Source organism: Limulus polyphemus, unplaced genomic scaffold (assembly GCF_000517525.1).
Source record: "Limulus polyphemus unplaced genomic scaffold, Limulus_polyphemus-2.1.2 Scaffold6995, whole genome shotgun sequence".
NCBI classification, from domain to species: domain Eukaryota; kingdom Metazoa; phylum Arthropoda; class Merostomata; order Xiphosura; family Limulidae; genus Limulus; species Limulus polyphemus.
Genome location: NW_013672605.1, coordinates 37,487 through 43,194, shown reverse-complemented (window position 1 = coordinate 43,194; position 5,708 = coordinate 37,487). Strand labels below are relative to the sequence as shown.

Genomic DNA, 5,708 nt, shown 5'->3' with positions numbered 1-5,708 from the left:
TACCAGACAAGACAACGTTCATTCAACTGTATTGGTGTTATTCTCTGTCTCATTACTGTCAATACGGAACCGTACCAGACAAGACAACGTTCATTGTACTGTATTGGTGTTATTCTCTGTCCACTATTGTCGATACGGAACCGTACCAGACAAGACAACGTTCATTCTACATAGCTAGCTGTGAAACGTGATTGGATGTTTTGTAAATTACTGATATAAATAGCTGACTTGATAAGCTCTGCTATTATTGGACTTAAGGTCTCGTCAGCAGCCAAGTGCATGATTGAGGACTAGTGTTAACTTTCATGGTAATATATTGCGTATACGTCATTCCATGATTAAGGAGTAGTGTTAACTTTCGTGGTAATATATTGCGTATACGTCATTCCATGACTGAGGAGTAGTGTCAACTTTGATGGTAATATATTGCGTATACGTCATTCCATGATTGAGTAGTAGTGTTAACTTTCGTGGTAATATATTGCGTATACGTCATTCCATGACTGAGTAGTAGTGTCAACTTTCATGGTAATATATTGCGTATACGTCATTCCATGATTGAGGAGTAGTGTCAACTTTCATGGTAATAAATTGCGTATACGTCATTCCATGACTGAGTAGTAGTGTCAACTTTCATGGTAATATATTGCGTATACGTCATTCCATGATTGAGGAGTAGTGTTAACTTTCATGGTAATATATTGCGTATACATTATTCCATAATTATTATTATTCGTATCTTATTTCCAGTAATTATTATACACTACGTTCATACAAAAGTTTAGGCTTAAGTGTAATGGGCGTAATTGTGTTTTACTTTCCAATTACGACATGAATGTTTTTAATTTTCAGGGTATTTAAAAAAAAAAAATCCTTTTTCATGTTTTTCTGTCGCAAAGATGCGCCCGATATAAGCTTTTCATAAAACGAATGTTTTCAACATAAAATCAACGATAGATCCTAACATACTGTCGTTTTGTTTTCCTTAATGAAGGTAAGTCGTTACGACGACAGTTGATAGACCCAGAGAAGCGACGGACGTTTCTAACCCATGGATCTTTTGATGGATTCGATCATCATCGAGCTTTAATCCATCGAAACGACTCCAAACAGGTAAGGATAGTTATTATGTTGATCAGTAGGTGATCCATTACTGGATTGCTTTTGCAGAATGGATCACCTACTAAATCCATTTTTACAATTGCTCATCACAGGGTGGTAGGGGCCATTATTGCTTTGTTAACCATGGTGGGTTATATTTCTACGTTTTTCTTTTTGTTTTTTTTTTACATTAAAAAAAAATATATTCCTACGGGTTTTCTTTAGATTTAAGTACTGTATTCCTGCGGGTTTTCTTTAGATTTAAGTACTGTATTCCTGCGGGTTTTCTTTAGATTTAAGTACTGTATTCCTGCGGGTTTTCTTTAGATTTAAGTACTGTATTCCTGCGGGTTTTCTTTAGATTTAAGTACTGTATTCCTGCGGGTTTTCTTTAGATTTAAGTACTGTATTCCTGCGGGTTTTCTTTAGATTTAAAGACCATATTTCAACTTTACAATCATCATATGCAGTCTATAATTTATTTGCCCTTGCTGTCAGTAAGACTAAATTTGGTCTACTAAAATAAACTGTTAACGAGAACTAAAGATTTCCCCCATTCACTGTACATGAACATGCCCGAAAGATAAGGGGGGGGCGTTGTTGTTCCCCAGGAAGAGGTATTAGTCCTATCCTCTTCATCGGGTATGCAAGCAACATGGCCTGAAGGTGTTTAAAGCCCATTGATGTATACATTACTGGTTTTGGACTGTAGGACAAACTAAGGACCTCAAACGTTGATGACGTAACACAAAACAATTCACTTCCAATTAATTATGCAAATTATTTCATTAGTATGCGCATATTAATGAGCTCAGATACATATTATCTAAGAACACAGTATCTTGAAAACTAATAACACTAGCCAACTAAGTTATACATTAACTTAAAGCTTAAGAAGAGAGGAAAAGCACGAACCTAACTTCACTATCACAGAAAAGAAAAACATTATTTTTAACACTACAAATCAGCCCTCTTGTTACAGACTTTTTATTGTTAGGGTGCAACTTTTTACAACCCATGTTTTAGTTTCTTCCCTGCCTCTGAAGTGGCACGTGGCTCAGTTCTGCTACATTTAGCCAATAGCCGATCAAGGTGCTGGTTCCCATGGAAACTTCGTTTTCTTCTTCTGACATTCTTCTTATTTGCCATTGAAATTTCTTCAGTGAAAGGAACATTCATCCAACTCTTTAAACTTTTGGGCAGTAAATAAAACCTTGCAGTGAGGAATTTAACTTGTAAAAAAAACAAAGAAGTGGATGTAGTAGCCAGAGAAGTATCACATGGAGTTGAACACTGTGGAGTGGACGTAGTAGCCAGAGAAGTATCACATGGAGTTGAATACTGTGGAGTGGACGTAGTAACCAGACATGTATCACATGGAGTACTACGTCCACTCCATGTGATACTTGTCTGGTTACTACGTCCACTCCATGTGATACTTGTCTGGTTACTACGTCCACTCCATGTGATACTTGTCTGGTTACTACGTCCACTCCATGTGATACTTGTCTGGTTACTACGTCCACTCCACAGTGTTCTTACTACGTCCACTCCACAGTGTTTAACTCCATGTGATACTTGTCTGGTTACTACGTCCACTCCACAGTGTTTAACTCCATGTGATACTTGTCTGGTTACTACGTCCACTCCACAGTGTTCAACTCCATGTGATACTTGTCTGGTTCCAGACAAGTATCACATGGAGTTAAACACTGTAGAGTGGACGTAGTAACCAGAGAAGTATCACATAGAGTTGAACACTGTGGAGTGGACGTAGTAGCCAGAGAAATATCACATGGAGTTGAACACTGTTAACTTGAAGCTTCAGTTAACAAACAGTTTCAGTATTGTTGTAGTCTTTCAGTGTTAAGTTCGTGCTTTTCCTCTCTTATTAAGCTTTAAGTTAATGTATAACTTAGTTGGTTAGTGTTATTAGGTTTCAAGATATTGTGTTTTTAGATAACTTACATAATTAATTAGAAGTGAATTTTTTGTGTTACGTTTGAGGTCCTTAGTTTGTCCTAGAGTCCACAACTAGTAATGCATACATCAATGGACTATAAACAACTTAACAGATCAAAAGTTTGAGGTCCTTAGTTTGTCCTAGAGTCCACAACTAGTTATGCATACATTAATGGACTATAAACAACTTAAAAGATCAAAAGTTTGAGGTCCTTAGTTTGTCCTAGAGTCTACAAATAGTAATGCATACATCAATGGACTATAAACAACTTAACAGATCAAAAGTTTGAGGTCCTTAGTTTGTCCTAGAGTCCACAACTAGTAATGCATACATCAATGGACTATAAACAACTTAACAGATCAAAAGTTTGAGGTCCTTAGTTTGTCCTAGAGTCCACAACTAGTAATGCATACATCAATGGACTATAAACAACTTAACAGATCAAAAGTTTGAGGTCCATAGTTTGTCCTAGAGTCCACAACTAGTAATACATACATCAATGGACTATAAACAACTTAACAGATCAAAAGTTTGAGGTCCATAGTTTGTCCTAGAGTCCACAACTAGTAATGCATACATCAATGGACTATAAGCAACTTAACAGATCCAAATTATAGTCTTACTTCTCAATTCGCAGACGATGTGGAAATATGGAAGAGTTCCACGACCCCCTCCGCCACAAACCTACAACCAGTACGAAACCAAACAGTTGAATACTGTCAAAAACAGAATTAAAATAAATGTTCCAAAAACCAATCTGGTACTATTCTCGAAATCTATTAAAACCCGTAGACACCCCACACGAATTATCTGGTACTATTCTCGAAATCTATTAAAACCCGTAGACACCCCACACGAATTATCTGGTACTATTCTCGAAATCTATTCCTGCCACACACACACACACACACACACATGGGGGAAATATGTTTGGTTTTTTACTCTTCGTTTCAACCTAGTAGAAATTAATTTGCATAGTTGTATACAAACGGAGAGAGAAATTAAATTTAACGTCCTCAGTTGAATTATCCAGGTTGGTTAACTTCGTCAATTGAATAACCTAGGTTGGTTAACTTCCAACTCCTTATGGTATTAACTGCGGTAATTCTGATTCTCAAATCTCGACTTCAGGCCTAATACTGATTCTCAGAAATGCAGTTCCACAATCGAGACTTTGAAAATATGAATTACGCCAGTCACGTTAAAAGAAAGAGCCAATGGGCACAACTGTAGTCGTTACTCTCAGAATATGAATTACGGGACTGTGATGTTTACAAAAATAACGGTTTTCTGACAAAACAAGTAATTCTGCTAAACATTAAAAGATTGAAGGTACGGTTCCCAGTTGCTTAACGACGCGCATGAAGGCTTGTAACGCTAAAAACCAGGTTATGCTGAACAACAAAACGAAACAAAGCCACACCTAAAAGACATTTATGTTATAATTACTAGCAGAAAAGTTGCTAACATTCTACAACAATAATTACAATTAATAATAAACAAACTAATTATGATTAACAGACAAAACAGCAAAAGCTTCTGAGATCACTCGAGTGCTGGTTCCGTCATTAAGTAATCTTGTTTGTCTTGCAGTGTTTCCCTGAAATGGCTGATGTGTTCAGTGAGGTACATTTCTATCACATGAAGAAGCGGTTCCCAAATCTAAATACTAAACCCGCTAAACCCTTGCGGTCAAATTAGTATCTTTATTACAACAGTAGTTCTTTAAATATAGGATTTCTAGAATAATACAAAATAATTCTAATCATAGACTGAAATCTAAGTCCACTTGTCTTAAGCCTAACATTAATTAAGCTTTTATTAAGTACGGCCTATATTTGGTAAAGAAATATATTAACACTAACTTGTGTATATTGTTTGCTTTAGTTTGGTTAGGACTAAACTTTATCGTAGTTTACGCTATCATTAAATAAACTTAATGTTATTCTACGACCTAATGTTAAACCTTTTTAAAAGCTTTGATAAGCTTTTAATATGTTGCTGTACAAAACGTCGACTAAAGTGTATTTGCATAAGCCTTTTGTTTACATTCGTTTAAATTAAGTGCGCGCGCGCATGCGCAATTAGATAAAATGAATGTGCAACTTACTAAGGACAGACAAAAACGGAGTATTATTATAATAGTTTACAGGGTGTTACGTATTAGAATTTTAAATGGACTGAAATTGAGTTAAATGATAAACTTAAATTTAGTACTTTAGATTTATTATTTAAATAAATGCCGATATATAGTCAGTTTATGAAGTTTGCCAACATGATTGATACACAGTTTTCTCTTTTAACACAAATAAGTGTTAATATACACACAACAGTACAATTTACAATAACAATTATTACATATAGTTATTACAAACAATGATTTATAAACAAAAGTTTCACAAACTTACAAGCATTATAAAGTCTTCTGTCTAGTTTAGAACTTCCTTGATATCTTATCGAGGGTTCACGATGAGCGAATTGATTACTAGTTGATGTAGGTACAATTTACTTCGCAAGGAGCTAGCTAGCCCTGTAGTTCTCGTTGATTACAGTTCGAGTTTCACCGATGACGTTAAGTAATGTTTTCGTAAAAATACTAATGTCTAACGAGAATCCACTGAAGTGAAACGATTTGTAATGTTCG

The 5,708-nt window shown here is 35.5% G+C and overlaps 1 protein-coding gene across 1 annotated transcript in view; it reads left to right on the top strand.

Moving 5' to 3' along the window:
• The first annotated feature begins 965 nt into the window (after positions 1–965).
• Positions 966–5,708, top strand: part of LOC106474253 (5'-AMP-activated protein kinase subunit gamma-2-like) — a 38,679-nt gene continuing 33,936 nt past the window's right edge. Inside the window, exon 1 of the mRNA XM_013934942.2 lies at positions 966–1,113. The gene's annotated coding sequence lies outside the window, so the exon portion shown is untranslated. The remainder of the gene's footprint in view (positions 1,114–5,708) is intronic.